The following is a 22,077-nucleotide window of genomic DNA, read 5'->3' on the forward strand; positions in this document are numbered from 1 at the left end:
GAAATATGATTCTTCTGCCTTCAAAAATACTTACGTATTTGAACTTGAATATCTTTCTAGTTTAAAAAGAGAGAGGGCTTCTTCCTAGATTGTTTGCCTATCTTCTTTTATAATATTCTATAGGATGAAAAGAGTTTTTCTTCCTTTTTTCCCTTTTTATTCTCAATTTCATTTTTGACTTGTACAGCCTTCAACATCATGGTGCTATGTTGTCATAAAATCCAACTGAGGTAAAATTGAAAGTTAGTCTAATATTTCAGCTTTATGCCAGTAGTGGTATGGTAGAAAATCAGAGATTCAATTGCATTCTCAACCTCATTCATTTTTCTATGCAGAATATAATCATTATTCCCCAGCACTTTCAGGGAAGAACAATTATTCTTCCAAGCCAAATGGTATTTTTTTCAAGTGAATCCCAACTCCTGATGACTTTGTGGCCATTTTCTTGACAACAGAATGATAGTGATTGGCCACTACTACCTTTTGGGGGATTTCTTAGTTTGGATCATAGCCTTGAGATGTCCTGGTGATGTCTTATCCAAAAATGGGTTATGGAAGCCTGCATGCTACTGAGTGAGAGCCACTTCATACTATGTTACAAGTAATGTACTAGCTTCCAATGTATTTCCAAGTACAATTCAAAGTACTGGTTGTAAGTAACAAAGCCTTTTGTATCTTGGGTTTTCAGTATCTGTTTCCCCCCCCCCAAAAAGAGTTAGGAGGGATGTTAAAGGTCTTCTAATCCAATACATATTCAGTGCTGTATCTGCTATAGGCTCTCTGACTAAAGAAGGCCCAACTTCTGTTTCAAGATCTGCAATGGAAATTTTATATGACAGCCTGTCCCACTATCTGACAGTTCATACAATCATGAAATTCCTTCTGATCCCAATGTGAAACAGTTTCGACTTTGTCATTGCAAAGTCAGCAGTTTGGATTGTCAGTGGATTTTTTTATCTTCGCTTTCATGGCATTAGTTTGTAGTGCTTGTTCTTGAACAGTGAGTATTAAACCTTCTGTTTCTTTCTTGATGGTTCCCCTCTTAAGCCATGCCCATGTCAAGTTGTCATCACATATTATTATTGTTGTTGTTGTATTATTATCCGCCCAACTCTGGTGGACTTTATTGTTTTCATATATATATATATTTGGATAATTTTAAAACATTCCAAATCTTGACTGCTCTCTTTTCTTAGAAAAACCTTATGGCATGGATAAACATTTGCTCCAAAAGTAAGGACCATTTTACTTCAAATACTTTACTCAAGGGCTACTTATTAGCAGATGTGACTGTCTTGAATAAATAAGCTGCCATCTCTACATGGAGGCAGAAAGTTCGTTTGTTTTATGTTATGCATATTCTGAAGAGCAACCCATGCTTGCTTCTAATCCTAATTCAATAAAATGCTACTATGTAGGCTGGTCAAACATCTGTGACTGCAGTGAGTGATTTTCATAGATTAGCCAATTTTTGCACCATCATGCACTGTCATGTGAAATCTGAATCTAATTTTTCCATATCTTTAATTTATCTTTTTAATTTAAAAAACATTTTTAACATTTTTAACAATGAAAAATCCTAAAGGTGGTGGCTGAAACAAACAGCCTTTAAACAAACAAGAAACAGAGCAGAGCAGCTTCCTAACAGGAGAAACCTTTACAGTTAATTAACAGTTTGGACCTACATTTGATTGGCTATCTTTCCTGGTTGCTAAGGAACACTCATACTTAACAATTTAAAGCTTAGTTTGTAAGAGTTAGTGTGATCTATACGAATGCTATTCAACACATAACAAATCATGCAGCTGTGCTTTTACATTGTGACTTCCCTCAACAATGTCCAATTATTCTAATGCTTCCCCAAGTAGCAGAGGGGAAAGGAAGTGATTCTTTTGCTGATGTCTATTCTATCCTGTCATCATTGGTTATGAAGTATCCCTTTATGATGAAAGAGGAATGGACAAATTGTGTGGTGGGAACAGTCCCAAATTTCTCCAGGATATCCAATTGCTTATGCACAGCCGTGCATCCAATAAAACCCACTGCCATTTATAGTGTTTGATGTAAAATTAAAGACTATAATCAAACTAACAGATTCTGAAAGCTATCCAAGCAAGCAAACTAAAACTGTACCAGGCTGCTAGATGTTTATGAAACTATTTTCATCTGAAACATCTAATGACAATGTTGTTATGACACCTCCACTAAAATCTGTCAATGAAGAAATACCAGGGGAAAAAAAGAACTCTCTTTTTTTGTCTTTTCTTCAAGGTCTCAGTGTGGCTTTATGGAGTGAGTCATACAACTAATGAAGTCCCCAAAGTGTGAGAACCTTTGTATTACAATTGGCAGCAGCCCTAGACTTTAACTGCTCTCTTCTGCCATACAGATTAAAAATACAAAAGCACAGATGAAGCCCATGAATTAACAATAAACTGCTTATTTGAAATTGGAATGTAATTTTATGCTTAAAACATTTCAAAAGTAATTAGGTTCAAATGTTAATACTAATTTGGTTTAATGTGTCAGGGTTGTCTTTGTTTTTTGTGATCGCATTGTATTTTATATCCAATTGCTATCATTTCATTTCTCAGAATGAATTTTGACAAAGAAAAAAAAATCTTGGTATTGTGATGCTTTTCTACCTGTCAGAGGATAGTTCTGTTCTGAGAACTGTGCTGGTCACCTGTTTGCTTCTGAATGCAATTCAAGGTGCTGGTTGTCACCTTTAAAAAACCCCACATGACTAACAACCAGGAAATCTATAAAATAAAATAATCCCATATAAAATATGGGATTATTTTATCCCAGTGGTCTCTACTATCCAATAAGATTGGGAAACATAGGCTTTCTCTAGGACCCTTCTTAATCAGATTGTCATTTTCAATCTTCTCAGTTTTAAATCCTCTTCTTTAAGAGACCATATTTTCCAAAATCAGATTAGCTCATACCATGCTAGGTCGATCATTTTGTGGGTGCAGAGTTAATGTAAATGTAGTTTATCACATCAATCATTTTGATTTGTTGACTTTTTTTTTTTTTACAGGAAACCACCCTTTGTTTATATAAACACATAAGACCTAGTAAATAAGTAAATATATAAATAAATAAATTTGGGGTGGCTCTGCAAGATAGTCAGCTGTGTTTAGAATCCAAATCTTTAATGCTGAATCTGAGTGCTAAAACCATCCAAGAAAACCATAATGGAATCATAGAGTTGGAAGGGAAGGAAGGGAAGGGATCTTAGGGTTTGTTTACTCCAATCACTGGCTGAATGCAGGCCTCACTACTACCATAATTTAATCTTGTCCCTGCTTTCTGGGACAAGAAAGAATAAGTCCACTCCCCCTCTCTCTACTAAACAATAATTTAGCTGTCCGAAGACCATTATCAAATGACCGCTAAGTAATATTTTATTTAGGCTAAATAAGTGCACATTTGTTCTTCCTGAGACTTAGTTTCCAGACTTTCATTTTCTTGGTAGCCTTTCTTTAAACTTCTGATTTCTCACTGCTTTTTTTGAACAATGGTGCTCAGAAATGTATACAATACTCTCTGACTAGGGCAGAGTGAAGCGAGACAATTACTTTTTCTAACAAGAAATACACTTTTAAAAAAAATTATATACCTGGATATATTATTACAGAGATGATTACTATAAAAGGTAATTTGCATGTGCTCGGATTTTTTTTAATTTCATGGAATGAATGATTTGTATTACAGAGTGAACCTTGGCTCCAAGCATGCTACAGGTACATATCTCTTAATCTTAATATGAATTCCTTTACCTTTAAAAAATGCACCAGGGTCCTGAGCAAGGATTCTGTAGCAAAATCAAATTTCTAACAGTCAGTGTAAAATATTTTGGTGAAAAATTGTCCAGAAAGAATCATCCAGAGTAGAAATACAGACTAGAAGCTTCTCTCTGAAAGCTACATTGCTTAGGTAGCAGCCTCCCTTCTCTACTTGTTCATCAGACCTTAGTATAACAAAAAGTCTTTTTATTTTCCATCCCAGACAATTATATATTGATTTAATTTGCCTCCAGTTTAACACTCTGATTTCCATTTCTGCAGCAAAGTAACCTCACCTAAGCTTTTAATCATTTAAGTAGGAATTGATTTGCAGTTGGAACTGCTTTTATTAAGCATATATTATACTTTTGCAATAAAGCTTATAATAAAGTTTGTTTGCTAAGATTCTGTGCAAGATATGTTTGGTTTTGGCTTGCAGGGTAAATTTGATAACCCACACTGACTTCAAGGTCAAAAGGTTCTCTTAGCATGTATATTACAAGATGTGATCTCAGTTCAGTCTGAAGGCATCTGTTGTACCTGTCATAGACCTTAAAGTGTCTACAATTGAGAATAATTATTTATCCTTCTTGAAGAGGGAAGTTTGTTTGAATACAAATCATTTGGATTAAGATATTGCATTTCTAAACCCAAGATATTGCATTTCTAAACCCATCAAAGTTACAGGAGCAAATCTCAACCCACAATTCTTAAGCATTATTCAGTGAACATTTTTTTATGAAATCCCAATGACTTTGTGATCAACAATGGACAAAATAATGCCCACATCTCTTCTGTAGTCACTTTTCAGCATGGGAAGGAGAAGGAGAGAAATGAGATTAGGTGAAAGAAAATACTAGGATGTCTACAGAGCTTTTTATACCGAGCTGCTACTAATATATGCCTTGCCATAAAATCATGAGATATGTAATCTAATCCCAGATTTATGAATGGGAAAAATATATGTTTTACCAAAGCTCCATCCATTACTCCTCTTATCCACCTCCCCAAGCTAAATGTGATCTTTGACCACAAAAATGTTGTTGCTTATTTATTTTGTTTTGTGCATTCTGTTGGTTACTAGCAACTGCCTACAATAGTCCCTGAAATTTTATGCTTTTGGAAAATAGTGTGCCATTACATCCTTCCTAGAGCTAAGAAAGAGTGACTGTCCCAAGGTCATCCAGGAAACTTAATGCCTAAAGTTGAACTAAAGTTCACATTCTCCCTTAGCCATTACACCAGACTGACTAATTTGACTTTATTTGAAGATTGATGAGTGTTAGCAAGTTTTTGAATTCTAAGATTCCAAATGTACAATTAAATTGTACATTTTCAAATGTGTTTGTTCTCCATCATTCTGCGTTATCAAAACTTACCTTGACATTTGGAGGTAAAGTAACCTTTTTCTCAGTATCTTATGGAAATAACAAAGCAACGATAATTTCTTTTTCACCCATTACTTTTAACTAGGGCGTATCAATGCCCTACGCACAACTAGGGTGTATCAATGCATGGGAGACAGTCTAGCCAAGAAGTATAGCTACACATACCAGTAGTATCTCTAACATACTAGCTCGTTGTAATATTACATTAACTTGCAAATCTGAAAGTACATTTCTCCCCCATTGCCTTTGAAACTTGGGAGAGTCTTTTCTGGAATGCTTGCCACTCTCACATTTTCTCTGCCCACTAAAATGCTGCTCATTCAACTGTTACCCTCAAATTATCTCTTCCCCATCTTCCAAGGTCATTCCATTTCATATACAAAGCAGTCTTATGGGAAACTGAATGTGGATCCTCCCCTTTTATGAGGTTCAGAAATGGCCAAGATGGTTCACTGCTTGTAGTGGGAAGGCTATCAATGGGGTGCATCCACTGCTTAGTTCTTCCTAAAAAGGTAAAAGTTTCCCGATCCAGTCATGTTCTAACTCAAAGGAGCAGTGCTCATCTCCATTTCCTAGCTGAGGGATCCAGTGTTGTCTGAAGATGTTTCCATGGTCATATGGCCAGCATGACTATTTGTTGAGGTGCACAGGGTGCTGTTACCTTCCCACTGAAGTGATATTGTTGATCTACTTGCTATATGTTATATGCTATAATGGAAGAGATCCATTTCATTTATATTTTTTCCAATCTGTCACATAGCTTTAATCTTCACAGGTTCTTAATCCTCAAAGGTAAATGCACTTTAATTTCTAAGCTAAAACAAGGGCTCCAAATATATTCTTTTTATAAAGATATATAACATATATTGCTGATGTGAAGAAGACAGTCACATGGTTCTATCAGTAATTTATTTTCCTAATACCACTGAACTGGTACTATTTATCTACCTGCTAGGTTGGCAAGAGCTGGAGCAAGAATGGGAGCTCACCCTGTCATGCAACACCTGGTCTTGAACTGCCAACTTTCTGATAATTCACTCATTTTAAATTTGGTTGCCCAAAGTTGACCCTATAATATGTTAATCTGCAATTGCAACACTGTAATATGAGCCAGAAACAAAGTAATCTCAATGAAAAGGAATCTCAAGAAAACAAATTGACTTAAATAGTTAACTATAGTATATACATTTTTGCATTGCTTGGGTAGACTGAAAATAGAGACCCATTCAATGTAACTTTATTGATAAGTGATGTATTACAGCATTGTTAAAACACCTTGCATTTTTTAATAGAGGGCAGAGCAGGATAAAGGAATATGTCTGAACAACACAAAATAGAGTGTGTGTAGGTGTGGGTTTATATATCAACAATAGACCTAAATAGCATAATTATAACCAACAGAGAAAGTGGCAAATATTATAGTACAGATCAATCATGCCAACCAATCAAAATTACAATTTCACGGCAAATAAAATTGTGATTGCAGTGCTGGCAACAATCTTTCCTCAATTAGTTTCCATCTGCAAATTTGTAGAGCAGAGATCTGTGTTTCAATCAAGTCATCATTCTTTGCATAGACAAGGTGATAACTAACGTCAGTCATGAACATCATTTCCCATTAAGAATAATTATATTTTATCATTCTATTTCTAACTATCTTTGTACTCACATATCTTTGAAATTTGATGGACGCTCCATTTCTGTACATTTATTTATTTAAATCTTTTGCGTTATGCTTACCAGTTAAAAAACAATAATTTCAACCTCCAAGTTCTCTGAATTAAAATACTTTCTCAAATAATTTACTGTTTAGAAATATCTTGACAGGTTTCTTTTATTAAAATGCTTTAGATATATAATAACAGAAGAGATCTGTTTCATTTATATATATTTTTTCTGATCTGTCATATAGTTTTAATCTTCAATGTTCTTAATCTTCAAAGGTAAAGGTACTTCAATTTCTAAGCTGAAATAAGGGCTCCAAATATTTTTATGAAGATATATTATATTATATTTTCGTAGGTCTTTATGTGTATTTTTCTCTCAGTCAGTTTTTTCCTATGTAAATCAAGATATTTATACAGCCATAGTTCAGTGAAATCTCATTCACTAGTTTCTAGGCTTTATCAGACATAAGTCTCACGACAGACAGCAAAATGCTGGTTTGATGTCTGATAAAGCCTAGAAACTAGTGAATGAGATTTCACTGAACTATGGCTGTATAAAGATCGTGATTTACGTAGGAAAAAACCTGGCTGATATACATACATACATACATACATACATACATACATACATACATATATGTGTAGGTCTTTGGTTATTCGGGTCTTCTCCCACGTAAAATTGGAAGTGTCTTGGCGACGTTTCGATGAAGCACGAAGCCGAGAACACCAGCCTGAAGATGACGAATGAGACTTCATCGAAACGTCGCCAAGACACTTCCAATTTTACGTGGGAGAAGACCCGAATAACCAAAGACGTACATACAAACACCTGCGAAAACCTGAGAAAACACACACACACACACACACACACACACACACACACACACACACACGTCTTCTCAAGAATATATATATTCTTTTTATAATTAGGGTCTAAATATAAAAGAAATCTTCTCCCCCAGTTCGTTACTGTCCATTTACACCGCTCCTGCACTTTCTTTGTTGCCTCATATGTCCCAGCTTCACAGCAGCCATGATAGCTGCCTCTTCTCCTCATTGTGGATAAGAAGGAAAAAGCCCTGAGTCGAGTGGAAGAGTTGTGGCTCTCCGCAAGCTGCAAGGCACACCTCTTTCCTTCACCACCCCTACAGGGTGGCTTTAGCTCCTTTCAGAGCTCTCCAAAGGGGTGAACTTGGCGCAAGAGCGCGGAGACCCTCTCCTCACATCCAATCTTGCTGCGATGTCAGCCAGAAGTCAGTAATTTATTTTCCTAATAGACGTATGAGAAATGCAAGAATTACTTTGCATTTGAGTAGCCCCATTTCTTTATTAAGAAATGTGTATAGATTTTATTAAAAAAAATTATTATTGCTTGCAACAATAGATTCTAATTTAGCACATCTGATTTACTGAGATTCTTCAGCATATTGATTTCTAAGTATCTTATTGACTTTTGACTGATATTAATGCATATTTCTTCTTTCTGGATCTTAGAACCTTCATTTATAAAAAAACTAATTTCTTTTTAATAGTTAATTTTCAATACTGCCAGTTTTCTATAATTATTTAATTCTTGAATAATAATTGTCAGCTGTTTGATTTGTTTAAATAAGAGCACTGCAGTATTAGTAGCATATACATTCACATCATGTTCATATAAACATTCACAGTTGTTTAGCAACTGCTTATTATTTTGAATTAATAATTGCATAATCTACTAATCCATAATAATAACTCTATAATTAGTATATATTGTAAAGGAATTAAAGGGCATCCTTACCCTTCATATATCTATACTCTACATATTTAGTTATTACAGTGTTATCTTTACAGTATTATACAATTAAAATATACCAGAGCAAAAACTTATATTTATTCAAGATTTTTTTCCATAGAAGCCGATTCTAACTGATCAAAGGTTTTATAAGCATTACGAGTGAAAACAGGCAAATGTGAACTATGTTTTTGTCATATTCATAAAATTTGACATTTTTTTCTAATGGAATCTTAGACTTGGTTTCCTTTCACAAAGCTGCATTGGTCTAAATTAATATATTCCTTTAATTAATAATTATTATAGAGGTAAAAAAAATCTTAGCATGTTGATTTGGCAGAGAAATTGGTCTATAATTAGCTTCCTCTGTTGGATCTTTATTTAATATGACCATAATTCTCATGCCCTGCTAGGTATCATGCGCTTCACTGCCTTTAAGAATGTCATTATATAATTTACATAAGTTAAGGACTTAGTCTGTCTTTAAATACCTTCTAAAAAGAACTCCTGTAACTGGACTCCTGTTCTCCAATTCTTCTTCCATTTCAAGTAGAACAGGAAGTATGACTTCTGACTGAATCTCTATGGTTGGAGGATAGAATGGGTCATCTTCATCCTTTTTGTATGTAAATAATGATAGAGAAGAGATGGATAATATTCTTCATGTGGCAGACTTGGTTTTTGTTTTGTGTTTTTACTGCTTTTTGATTTGTGTGGGGAAACCAAGAGAAAACTCACCTTAACAAATGTTGTGATCAATAGAAGCAAAGGCTCTGCTTTCAATTGCATTGAAATAATTTGAGCAACTTTGAATTTAACCAATAAATTTATTTGGTAGACTGATAGAAAAGATGCTTGTGTCCTTAGAAAAGAAAGAGCTGCTATTGTTCCTTAAAAAGAAGAGCTTCATAACAGTGAATGTTGTGTTTGGCTAATGTATTGCTGCAAACACAAGTGGGCACAGTTTATTCAAAGTTACACACAGTCAATAAATGGAATTCATGTCTCCATAAATCACCTGTATTACATTTCCTCTCTTCCTGCATATAGTCTCTATAAAAAACATACTAAAATGCAAAAACAGGCTATCATTATTAAGCACTTTAGAGCAACTATGAAGTCAGCAAATCCAAGTGGGTCCTTTTAGAGGCCAAAAACCCAGGATACAAGATTGTTCACTTTGCCACGTGCTAAGGCTAATGCATGTGACCCTGCTGTTTGTGTGATTATAGTAATTGTCAGGTGATAATAATTTCTCCATTAGAAATTTTGTTCATCAGCACCCCTCTGGGTGATTTATGTGCTGTGGAATCCAACTTTTAGAAACATTAGTTTGAATACACATTTGCAATTTGTGAAAAAGGCCAAGATGAAGGTAAATCAGAACAAACGTCAGTGCAATGATGGCTTCTAGGGAGCTTGCTAATACTGTCGCCAATTTGGTATGTCCCTCTCATGTGTTGGACAATTCTCATAATTCCCAGTCAGCATACTCAAAGCACATTGTAATGAGACACATCTGGAAATCATCAGCTTTGGGGAAGCTATGATATGGGATGGCTGCTAGTGAGAAGGTTTCCAGCTCATAATATTTTACATCCGAGATAGAGGAACCTGAGGTTTTTTGGTGAATACCTAGTTTACCCAGCTGAAGATAAAGACTAATGAGATTAGCAATTATCTAATCTTCTGCAAATGTTTATTTGTATCTCTTATCTTCACCCTTGTTGCCAGTTACTCTAAATCAGGGGTGTCAAACTGGCATCCCATAGGCTGGATGAGTCATGCACAGGCTATGCCCCCCCCCAGCTCAGCAAATGGGAAAAACATCTCAAAATGTCATGTGACAGCAAAGTGATGAGGCGAATTTGACACCCATGCTCTAATAGATAAAAACAGGTACCCTTCCTTGTACTTATGCAGACACAAACACACACACACATACAAACACCTTTGAGTTAATGTTGACTTTGGGTGACTGCCTAGACAAGTCCCTACAGTTTTCTTGACAAGGTTTTTCAGAAGTGATTTGCCATTGCCTGCTTTCTAAGGTTGAGAGAGACAGATTGGCCGAGTCACCCAGCCATCTTGTGCCTAAAGCAAGACTAGAACTCAAGGCTTTAGTTTCTTGTCCAATGACTTAATTACTACACAAAACTGGCTCTTCATAATCTACCCTACTGGATATCATCATGTAAGAATGACAAATTAGAATCAAATAAAAAATGGAGAGGTCTTCTTAAATTTAGAGTGTAGCAAAATGAGAGGCTGAAATAACCTCCACTTCTGAGAATGTGCATATTAGCCAGCTCTGGATATATATTGATAAGGAACCTTAAATAATTTCAGTGTTTGTATTCTATCAATCATCAGCCTTAAGTATAATACATACTATGTACATTTCAGACCACAAAGATTTTCCACTGATGTTCAAGATTTCTGTTCAAGTTTTCATTTCTAAAGTGAAATTTGGAAAACTTTTTTCCAGTATGGCAAAATATCCTTTGCATTTAAAGACAAACTAGGAGTCCCCAGCCATTTTCCACTGGCAAAATGGACATTTCCCATCCTGTTTCATTATAAGCTGAACTTATTTGCAAAGATACATTTTATTTCTTTTTCCTCAGTTTTCTATTTTTCTAGAAAAAAGGCAAAAATAAACCTGTTTGATAAGGATCTTGCCTCCTAAAAATCAGTGAAACTGCCATTAAAGAAAGTGCTGACAGCAAAGATTGCATTGCTATATATTTTTCTCCCCTCTAAATGCTAGACATCTATCATTCAGGTAGAGCACTCAATTTTTTTGGCTAGCTCAGCTGTTTTCCAATTACTTTTTACCAATATGTCAAGCTTTATTCATCACAGCACTTGCTGGCATGGGTTTTGAAGTTTGAGTGTCTGTTGATGTATGTGTACGGTGATGATGATACAGGATCTTCATGACACCCATGATTCAAAGAAAGTAAACACTCAACATTACCATTCGAGTCTGTTATATTTATTTATGTTTCTTTCAGTTTCAGGATATTGAGCTGAATCTGCTATGTGTCTGCATATGTGAATTTTCAACGTTCTGAAGAACAAGGTCATCAAAAGGGAACCATCAAAAAGCAAGTTGTTGGTAGCCATTGATATCAATGACCCACTCTTTCTTATGTATGCATGAACTCATATATGATATAAGTCAACTCATATACACAAGGGGTGGGATTTCAATCATACATACTTATTACTATAACCATGTTTCTTGTATCTTTCAATTTATATTGTTTTTATTTGTTTCCTAGTACAGTTTGATAGCTTATTAATAACCTTGACTATCACTAAGTGTTGTATCTTTTTATTTTTGATAAATGTATTTTATTCTCCTTATGTACACTGAGACCATATACACCAAAGACAAATTCCTTGTGTGTCCAATCACACTTGGCCAATAAAGAATTCTATTCTATTCTATTCTATTCTATTCTATTCTATTCTATTCTATTCTATTCTATTCTATTCTATTCTATTCTATTCTATTCCCTTCATGTTTTTGACCCCAGCCTTATGGATGCCCCTGCTAAAGAATATGCTAAATTACAAGACTGGCCAAAAGTATCAGATAAACATTTGCTTCTAGTCAGAGCAGCCCAACTTTTCAAGAATCGGCTAAAGCTGTGCAATAAATTGGAAAGCTTTTGGAAAAATTCTCTGTGATTTTCGTACTAATTATTTTCTGGATGTTTGCTACTCAGAAGATATTCTTATATAAGATATATGAAGAACACATTTCATGTACTTATACTTGGTGTTTTAAACCTACAATATTATACAATGCAATAGCAAAGCAAGGGCTAATTCAACATTTGAGAAACTTTTTTAAAAAAAGAAAATCGTACAAATGAAATATCAGTAGGGATACATTGGGATACTATGAAGAGTTAGGCATATTGCATCTATTTACAGGACAAATTATAAGCTTAAAAATAAGGAACATTATTTATTTAATTTTAGCTGCCAAAATAATAGCTCTGCAACATTAGAAAACTGTAGATAACATAACTCTGATTTAATAAGGCCTCTTCAATTGCTACATTAGAAAAAAAAATTCAGACAAAGATAAATTAATGGGACACAGAGTCCGGAACCAACATTTTATCAAATTTGGATGAATTTTATGGTTTATATCAATAATAATAGACTATAAATTTGGTATACTTTACACATATATAGAATTTTTTCATATGCATAATACCTGTCTCTTTGTCAGTAGATGTCCTTGATATTTTATTTGATATTTTTTTATATTTTTTCTTTTTTATTTTTATATGTATCTTTGATTTATGTAAATATATTTTTGTTTGATTAAACTAATAAAAAGATAAAAGGGGAAAAAGATATGCACCAAATCTTTGTTACCAGGATTTTATTACTGAAATAGTATGTTTGATTTCAGGATAGTAGATTATATTGGAGTTTTGATTTGTAATGTACAAACTGTTACCATTAAATTGATATATGTAATGGTAATTTGATGGATTATAGATGCATAGCAAATAAACATTGCTGACAGATGAGCATCATTTTTGTGATGACAAGACATTTGCATTTCTAAACTTGCGAGGTAGAAGAAGCTGCCAGATCCTCTGCTATTATGCTGCTATTACTCACGTGATTTATAATAACAAAATATCATTCTAATAAATCTTAGCCTGAATACATGAAATCCCAATTTAAGGGTTGCATTTCGAGAGAAATAGAGGCTTCTTTTTCATTTTCAAATAGAAGCTTCTTTTTTCAAAGTCTTTGGGTGTGGATTATGCAAGATGTCAGCTTTGATTGAGAGATGTAGTTTGCATGTTTCTTGGCTCTATTTATCTGAAGATGAAAAAAAACAAACAAACAGATTTTTCTATGTTTTTATTGCGGATGAGGAGACTTTTGTCCTTCAGGCCCAGTGGTAGTTCAGGGTGGATCGATGATGATGATTTTATTGAATGATGTTTCTTTGTACTCTTCTTCAACAGCAAGCTTGAGAGAAGAGAGGTCCTCATAAGTTAATGCTAAGCCAGTTGAGGCTATTCACAGGAGGTCTCCTGGAATTTGACAGTAGAATGAAACGTTTACTCTTCACAAAATGCTTGAAGAGGTAACAAGTTTTTACCTGACCAGGGAATTTCTAGATGACTGAAACAGCTTCCAAGGAAGGAAATTGGAGCCAATTTATCAGTACTTTGGGTGAGCTGATCAGATGTTATGAGGTACAAAAGCAAGATTTAATGATAGTGAAAGTCAGCTTGGGTTATGTTAGTTTGTATGGGTATCGTCTTTATTGAAATAGTCTAGACCCGTAATGACGAACCTATGGTACTTATGCCAGTGGTGGCACACAGAACCCTCTCTGTGGGCACACACGCACTGTTGCCAGCTGCTCTTCCAGGTTTCATCACACACATGTGTGCCGGACAGCTGGTCCAGCAATGCATGTGTGCTGGCTAGCTGGTCTTTGCACTCTCCAGTTTCAGCACTCGGTGCCAAAAAGGTTAGCCGTCACTGGTCTAGACATAAGGAAAAGCTAACTCAATCTATGTAGTTTATCACAACTTTAATTTTCAGCCCCATAGATATCCAGTAAATTTGCCTCTGGTTTGGGAGAGTGGCATTAAGTAAAATGATGTTATTACCGAAATTCAATTTCCTATTTGAAATGCTCCCAATATATATCTCTGAAAAGGATATGGAATTATATCAAAAGAAAATCGACAAATTTTGTAATGGTGATAAAAGGTCTAGGATAGTTAAAAAATTATGGTATCAAAATCAAAAGGAAGGAGGTCTTGGGATACCTAAATTGATTAATTATTATAGATTCTTTCAAGTGAGGACTGTAGTTAAAATAATTGTTGGTTGAAACGAATTATGGGGAAAATTGGAGTTGGGAGAAATTGAAAAATGGGGAAGAATATATTTTATGGAGAATATTGCAGAAAAAATTAAAGTTAGAAATGATTTGTTAAATAGTTTGTTGAAAACTTGGAGTAAATTTGACAGAAAATTGATTCCAGACAGATTACAATTGGGGAATTTGGAAGATGGGTATTTTCCCATAAATTTAAATAGGGAGAGGAAACAGGTGTTAAAAGAGGAAAATCTGGAAGGAATAAAAGAATGGATAAACGTGGTAAGAGATGATTTTAAAAAAGAGGAAATATATGAAAAGTGGAAATTGAATTGGTGGGAGAAGATACAGGTTAATAATTGGAATAAGAAATATAAGGATAAAACGAGGGCAGAAAGGTTAAAAATGGAATTTGAAGAAATAGTATCCCAATTAGGAATGGAAGAAATTGGAATTAAGGGATTGGTTAGTAAGGTATATAAAATTATTAATTTGGATAGTAATTTACAAATGGTGATGAAAGATAATTGGGTAAAAGATTTAGAAACAGATATTACAGAACAGGAATGGATTTTGAATTGGAATAGTAGAATAATGAGGACCTTATCGATAAGAATAAAGGAGCATACTTATAAAGTTATCTGGAAATGGTACCTGTTCCCAATAAGATTATATAAATTGAATAAAAGTTCTAGCAAGTTATGTTGGAGATGTAAAGTGGAGAATGGGACATACGAACACATGTGGTATGGATGTCGTAAAGTGAAGAATTTTTGGTTACGAATAGAAGAATCTAGTAAAATAATTAAAAAGAAGGTAAAGTTGGGAGTAGATACCATCCTTATATTAAAGTTGAATGACAAGGTATTAACAATTGATGAAAGAGAGCTTGTAAGGATATTGGTCATTATGGGACGAATTGTGATTGCAAGATATTGGAAATTGAATATTGAATACAAAATAAATGAATGGTTCAGAGAAGTTTGGAAAATTGCTCTTAATGATAAGTTAACGTGTGATATAAAATTCAAAAGAGGACTATTGAAAGAAAATATATTTTGAAGGATATGGCAACCATTTGTGGACTACGCAATCGGGAACTTGGAAGAAATAATGCCAGTGCCAATGCAAAGAGAATTTTGGAAGACCTGAAGATAAAGAAAAAATTCCTCCGCTTCTCCCTATTTTGTATTATACACTGGGTATATAAGAATCAAGTTTGGTTGTTAATTCAAATTCATTGAATCCATATGTATCTAACAAATTCCATTAAAGACTTATTGTATTCTAAATGGATTGTGTGTCAAAGAAATATAAGGGTGGGGATTTTCAGTTCTTTCTTTCTTGTTGTACAATAAAAATGAATAAACATGTGCATACCCAACAGTACTCTGCTTAGTTTTCTATTCTATTGATCAGGCCCATGAGATGGACCAAAGACCAAAGAAGTTTTGATTCAATAAGGCACTTTACTACCTATTCTTATCCAACATAAAGAAATTCTTTTGATTAAGAATTTGACATAATGGAAATTTAAAGCCCATACCCTGAAATGACTGTCACTGTTAATTTGCAGAGCTTCTGATCATTCCACTTCTTTATTCTGATGATCACCTGATAAAAGCAAGCAAGAAAGCATTTTATGTTTTTCTAGTGACAAGAGCAGTTAAGGAGCATGCCTATTTTGGAAAAGAGAAGGCATTGCATATCTTTGTTTCTACTGAGCCATGGGGTGGGGTGGGGTAACTCTCAGTGGCTTTGTGGATGACCAGGGCAGTCTTTGGTATAGTTAACCTGCAGCAAGTACAAGGCATTTGAAACTCTTTCCATTTTTTTCAAAAAGTGGACCAAAAAGTCCACATAGTCAAAAGTGGATTTACTCACAAAGTAAGCTGGAGCCAGATTTAGTTATTTTTAAAGGAAACCCATTGAATGTACCTCTGTTTGTACAGCCTTATCCAGAGTATATATTTATTTATTAGACACATTGCTTGATTCACAATGGACTCAGTGGTTTATTGTATGCATTAACATAGTCATAATAAGCGTAATACATGTGTATGTATAATATACGGTGTTTTCCCGAAAATAAGACCCTGTCTTATATATTTTTTGAAGCCCGAAATAAGTGCTTGGCCTTATTTTCGGGGAGGTCTTATTATTTTGGGGCATGTGGAGCAAGACGGGGATCCTCTTACCGTCTTACCTGATTTCCAGCTCTGTCTCCCTAACCCTAATCAAAGGAAATGGCAGGGACCGGCTGCACATGGGTTTAAATATTTTCAGGGAGGGCTTATTTCCAGGGGATGATTTATTTTTGGGGAGGGCTTATTTTTGAGGGAGGGCTTATTTTTGGGAAAACACGGTAAATATATATAATACAATAACTACAGTACAAATGTAAGTTTACATTCAGCTGTTTATATTTTAATTTTTAAAAAATGCATATGAATCTGTAGGTTACTGTATATATGGAGAGATGGGGAAATAACAAATATTGAGAATAACTACCATGTTTCCCTGAAAATAAGATCCTGCCTTATATTTTTTTGAACCCTTAAACAAGCACTTGGCCTTATTGCCATGCACTCAAAAAGCCTGATTGGGCTTATTATCAGGGGATATCTTATTTTGGGGAAAACAGGGTATACAGAAAATACAATATATTCTGCCTGGGTAGATGTTTTTAAAGATACTTTCTGGAAATAGTGAATTCTATCTGTTATCAGTCCTTTCTATCTGCTAAATAGATAGTGGGGATTGTCATTTAAATCTTAGATTATGTATGTTTCCCTGTTGGTGTGTCAAGTATACAAGGTTTTTCATAGTTTAGCAGCTGTGTTGTTTACTGTTATCTGATGTGATCCAAATTCTATTTTCAAAATAAAAATAGTGCTATAGGGAGATACAAAATGGCTCGGATATTGTTCTGAATATTTCATGTTTGACACAATTTTTTTCTGTTTTGGAGATTTTCTTTCAAACATGACATTAAACAAGGCTCGTTTGGGCTTTGTTCCTTTCTTGCCTGCCACTAATGTTCATGGCAAATCATGGTAGATTGAGCTTGAAAACCCATGGCATGCTTTTTGCAAGTAGCAAAAATCAGGGTCAGAAGAAAGGATATCAAATTCTTTTCAGCCTCAGGAATGTTTAAGCACTGGGGATAAACGTTTAATACCTGGGGATAAACAAAACACATTTCCTCTGGCATCCCTATAAAACTTATCTTTTCAACTATCTGTTCTTAAAGAAGATTCTATACAGAAGTAGTCATTGTGGAGGGAAAAGGCATCACATAATGGTAAACTAGTTTGAATCCTAGCATGTGATAACTTTGGTTCAAAGACTTCATGAATGTTAACATATGCTAGGATTCAGACTAGTCTAGAGGCATTCAATTTAACGAAGGTAGTGCAAAATATTATGTGCACCTACATGGAACACAGTGTTCTAGCAATTGAAGTTTGAACCCACATATGTGGGTAAGGATCAGGGGTGAAATGCTACTGGTTTGGACCGGTTTGCCCAAACCGGTAGTAATAAATGCTACCAGTTTGGGCAACAGTAGTAAAAAAATGCGACCAGTTTGGGCAAACCGGTATTTCTAATGATCAGCTGTGCCACACGATTTATATTTGCTAGAAAGCAGGAAATCCTGCTTGCATGCACACACATGCAACCCTGAATGTGCGTGCAAAGCGAACCGGTAGTGAAGCGAACTGGTAGCAGACTTCAAAGCATTTCACCCCTGGTAAGGATTCAGAAAACAGATTTTTGCCAACTTATCAGGTGCCTGTTTGGTGGAACAGTTGTTCCATCTCTAAACCAATGAATTTGGTTTAGAGATGGAACACCTGTAGTCTTTGAAGATGGTAGGGAGAGTGAAAAATCATAGGCAGTGCACATAACACTCAAAGGGCCAGCAAAGGGATTATGAGAGAAAGGATCAACATTAAGCTGGGAAAGGATAGGCAGGCATTGAATTCAAGTGTAACAGGGAATGGTATGTGGAAATGACCTTAGGAAACAGGAGGAAGACCTGCAGTCTAGGCAAAAGTCAGAGGAGAGGCAGCTAAGCTCATGAAGGAGTGAAGGCATGGCAAACAATTCGGAAGGGACCCTCCTTAATTTCCTGGACTGTAAAGGAGGAGGGCATAAGGAGGGAGGGGGAGAAACTTATAAAATTCTATTAATGTAACCTTACAATAAAGATATAACTAATACTCCCAGGTGTGATGTTTGTCTGGATAGCTAAAGGAAGACAAAAAAGAGAAAAAGAAAAAGAAAGAAAGAAAAGATGGGGGAGGCAGGAAAGGAGAGAACATGGGTCATGTTAGGGAGTGAAGAGTTAGGTAATTCAGATATACCCTGCCAAATTTCTCTCTCTCTCTCTCTCTCTTTTTTTTTTGCTTTAATTTATATGCCGCCCTTCTCCGGAGACTCAGGGCGGCTTTCAATGCGTTAAGCAATAGCCTTCATACTTTTGTATATTTATACAAAGTCAGCTTATTGCCCCTACAATCTGGGTCCTCATTTTACCTACCTTAGAAAGGATGAAGGCTGAGTCAACCTTGAGCCTGGTGAGATTTGAACTTGCAGTAATTGCAAGCAGCAGATGTTAATAACAGTGCTTTAGTCCACTGTACTATCAGGCTCTTAGCAATTGACTGAAACCTGGAACAACCAACTTATCCCAGATTTTAATTCTATAGGACCCTGATCCTGTCCAGTGTGGTATACCAAACAGAATAAGCCTCAATCTGTTTATTCTCCATATGGAACAAAACACATTTTTCATTTCATGCTCACATCTGTGCATAACCTGGAATCCAACTGTAGGTTAACTGGGATAAGAATTTATCGCCCCACCCTTAAAAAAAAGAAAAAGACAGAATACAAATGCCAGAAAAAGTCAATTAAAAAAAGTTTTCGCCTTTTCTGGGGCAAATTTTGGGATTAAAAATAAAATAAAATTAAATTAAAGACTAAGATTAAATTTAACTCAAAATTTTGTCTTTAAAAAGGTAATCATCAATTTAATTAGTAACAATATACAGTAAAGACAGATTACTAAAGCCATGCTTTTCAAATGACAGTAGCTGTGGCTTTATAAATAACTTGATAACTATGATGATGAATCACATACACTTCACAGAACCTATGAGCTATTTTGTTCATACCAAACTGATTTTATAAATAGATATGTAATCTGATTTACAGTCAAAGCTTTCAAGGTCATTCCTTGTCAACAAAAAAGTTTAATGAATGGCTACAATGTACTTCATTTACCATATTTGAAGAGTCACATAAAAATGAAATATTTCTTGAACCATCAGAAACAATCTTCCTTAACAGTCAATTGTATACTTCTAATAATAAAAAGAGGACAAGCTAAGATGTCTGATCACATTTGTTAGAAATGTTTTCTACTCAAATCCAATTGAAGTATATTATGAAATTAATCTTCCATTAATTTTAAAACTATGCATGAAAACTTTAATCTCATGCATAAATAAATCAACATTCCATTTTATCTTCTTCTTTGTAGGGATGGGAAGAATGCAGACTGGTTATATTTAATCTCTGAAAAAGTAGATCCATGTGAATTATGGACTATGGTATATAGGTTCAGAAGCTTTACATTGTCACTTAAGATGACTTTTTTTCCCAAACACAATTATTCTAATAACACCTATTTCTTATCCAAGTTTAGGATTTAGCAAGAATGATGAGTAGAATCTTTTATTAATGTATTTTTTTTCCCAAATGAACTAAGAATTGATAATTGTACAGTTAGACAGATAAATTGTTTAAACCAGAATGAACTTAGGGTATTCGTAGTGGAAACAATAATTGATGGGAAATAAATGACCTCACTAATCCAAATGGAAATACCACAATTGATGGCCACAATTATTTATCCTGAATGTCTTATGTCTCCTAGATTCACAGAATTTGGGTTGAAAAATGAACTGTTTTCACTGCTTCAGTAGGATGTATATTATTAGGTCAATGCTTCTCAACCATGGCAACTTTAGGATTGGAACATCCACAATTCTCCAGCCAGCTTGGCTGGCTTGCTAATTAATCATCATTAATGATAATTAATCAGCAAGCAACTCTGGGCACCACAAGCACAGTGACCCTGGCCCATTCTTGAGGAGATCTAGCAAGCCACATGCCCGTTGGTCATGACTCTGCTGACAGTGGCAATGGTTTCCAGAATGCCCTGGAGAGAGCTGTAGGTCCTCCATGATGTCATTGTGCCTCTTAGGTTCCTCTAATGCTTATGTTTCTTCACTAATGACAGGTGAATGTCCACCTGGCCAGTTGGCTAGGAAAGAGAAAGGGGCCCCATCCTCAGCAGTCACCAATTTTTCCCTTTGCAAGAATTCTCAGCACCCTCCTTTCTCCCTTCTGCTCTTTTGCTCTGCGTTAACTGACTATTAACTTATTATTATTCCTAATTATTCCTAATAAACCTTGGAATGAGTAGCATTGTTCATGACTACAGAAGTACAGTGTGCTATGGTTATTTTAGTTCAAAGGGTCATTGCATATTATGCTTGGATCTGTACCACAGAGAGTCAGAAGTTAACTTTTTTCTGTAGCTTTTTTCCCGTTTTGTTTGCAGCACCCCCCCATTTTGCTTTTCTCCTGTTCTTCTCCTTTATCTTTCCATCTTCTTCTTCTTCTTCTTCTTCTTCTTCTTCTTCTTCTTCTTCTTCTTCTTCTTCTTCTTCTTCTTCTTCTTCTTCTTCTTCTTCTTCTTCTTCTTCTTCTTCTTCTTCTTCTTCTTCTTCTTCTTTTGATTTTGTAGTCTTTGAAATTTAATAAAGTGTTTTGCCAAAAAAATTATTCCAATGCAGGTACAGATGATAAAAAATGCAATACCAATGCAATGAATACAAATATAGAAAATGACAGTTTTCATCCCCAAATGAAACAATTCAGTCTTCACATTTCCAGCAGTGTAGATACAAGCCAAATTTTGAAAGGCCGGCCATTCCACAGGATGGAGTTAACAACTGAAAAAACAGATGGTTTGCAATCTCTAGCCCAGTGATGGCTAACCTTTTTGTCCTTGCATGCTGAAAGCGTGCACGCATGATAGCACGCACATGCGTGCTCATACCCATAATACAATGTGCGCAAGACACACCCTGTGCATGCATGTGCCAATCCCTATGCGAGCTCCCCCCCGTACATGCACGTGCATGCACGTGCGACCATGCCCTGTTTTGGACCTAGCAGACCTCCCTGAAGCCTCCTGGGATCAGAAACAGGGAATGGGTGCAGGGGTCATGCCGCACCTCCCAGGCTCCCCCTAGCCCCCCCCCCTGCATGTCTACACTGTTACAGATGTTATGTCTGCCTTGTATGCAGCTTTATTCCTCTCTAGCATTCATTTCCATTGTTCAGTGATGCATTTCCTGTCTCTCTAGGATTTACCTCTATCTGCTCCTGTGAGGCACTTCCTGTTCCTGTTGGATGTATATACAGCTCAGCTGGGGCAAGGGCTCGTGTGCTGGCAGAGAGGCCTACGTGTGCCACCTGTGGCACGCGTGCC

This window comes from Pantherophis guttatus, chromosome 3, assembly GCF_059756535.1.
Source record: "Pantherophis guttatus breed Tessera chromosome 3, ASM5975653v1, whole genome shotgun sequence".
Lineage (NCBI taxonomy): Eukaryota > Metazoa > Chordata > Lepidosauria > Squamata > Colubridae > Pantherophis > Pantherophis guttatus.